The following is a 1,796-nucleotide window of genomic DNA, read 5'->3' as shown; positions in this document are numbered from 1 at the left end:
AAGATGCAGAAGTAACACAAAGTATGGAAGGAAAGTTGAGGATCTAGCATGGAAGAGTAGATAGCCCAAGCTGAGCAAGAAACAGAAGAAAATGCCTGGCATGCACTTTGTTATGTAAAATTCTAATGATCTAAAAACCAATAATTTAAAGGCACGAAGGTGATAATAATAATACAACAGAGATAGCAGAGGCGGTTGATGAGATAAGAAAAAACATTCATTGCCAAAACAACTTACTCTGAGTACACACAAAAATGTGTTTAAAGTCTTAAAACTACAGTTTCCATTTGATGAGCAGAATACTCATCAGTTGGTTTGGATTGAATTATGTGTTTCCAACAATTAAAGGGTATTTCTTCCCCATAGGAATCTTACTTTATTGTTTTTACCATGATGTTTTTCAGCAAAATTTGTGTTTTTTATTATTAGTGAGACAACCCATAATTTTAACTTCAATGTTGAACTTTTTTAATGATTTTACATTAGCATGAAGTTTTGATGGCTTTACTTGAATTTTTTGGATTAGATGAAGAAATCAAACCATTCTTGGAATTAATTCATTCTCTCTTTGAAACATTTGATGATACTGATATAAAACTGGCTTCATCTAATCCTTAGACAAATTTTTCTTCTGCTAATGTAGAAACACATCATCAGCTCTTGCTTCTTTTTTTTTTTTTTTAACATGCACAATAAAACTTAGAATTGAACAGGAGCGAAAATGATTTAGAACAGTTATTTGACCTAAATGAAAATGTATGCATCAGAGTGAGATATAGCACACATCTTTTGCAACTGCTAATGATAAATAATTATCTTTGGAAGCAATTGTCTTAAAATTTCCACTCTCTTTTGAAATGTAAACTGATATTTCTTCAGAATAATTGTCTCTTTTATTTTTCATGTGGCCAGCAATATCACTGACCCCCATAGTAAATGTTGTCAAATTGTTGTACGATTGTGTAAGAGGACCAGTTTCATTATATCTGGGAAATTCCTGAGAAAGTTTTGAAGCACCAAGCGGTGAGCCAGCCAGGAGATTTAAGAAATGGGTTTTGGGAAAGAGGCATTTGAGAAAGAAGTCCCGAGTTGGTCATCAACTTTTCTGTGGGGAGGGGTGGCTCCTATGTCAGATGCTTGTGGACTGCCATGGGAGCACAGGGACGCCTGGAAAACAGTGGCTGCTTTAATGCTAAAGGCGTCTTCAAGATGTGTCTCATTGGTATGTAAATTATTTTGAGTGAAAGCAATGGAGACTTTGTGGGCTCATGAAGAATTTTTTACCTTTACCTTAAATAATTTAACTTAGGGATATTGCCATAAGAATTATCACCAGAAACAACAATTGAAGGCCTATCTATAGGGCAGGGCAAATTTCTAATCACTGAACATCTGCTCTTATTCTACTCCTCTGAAGCTCCAAGGTGCCTTACCTCATCCTTAGCTCAAAATGCCATATATACCTCATTTTCCTTTTCTGTCTCTGAACGTCTCCTGTATGTGTGGTCTCTGACTCTTTCATCTATGTGGGGTTCCCATATACACGTATGTAATTAAATTTGGTCAATTTCTCTTGTTAACCAGTCTTATGTCTATTTGACTATCTAATCAGCCAAAAAAACTTAGAAGGGTAGAGGAAGGTTTCTTTCTCCCTCACAATGCATTTGTTTGAGAAATGGAGTATAACATACTGTGGCAAAGAAGAGAAACAAATGGCTAGTGCCGTGGGCTGGCCTCTGCTGTGTCCAGTTCACCTGGACACTGATGCTCAGGGTTGTGAGGCTGAAAATCAGGTT

Source organism: Pteropus vampyrus, unplaced genomic scaffold, assembly GCF_000151845.1.
Source record: "Pteropus vampyrus isolate Shadow unplaced genomic scaffold, Pvam_2.0 Scaffold38, whole genome shotgun sequence".
In the NCBI taxonomy this organism is placed as follows: domain Eukaryota; kingdom Metazoa; phylum Chordata; class Mammalia; order Chiroptera; family Pteropodidae; genus Pteropus; species Pteropus vampyrus.
Note: the sequence above shows the minus strand (reverse complement) of the source record.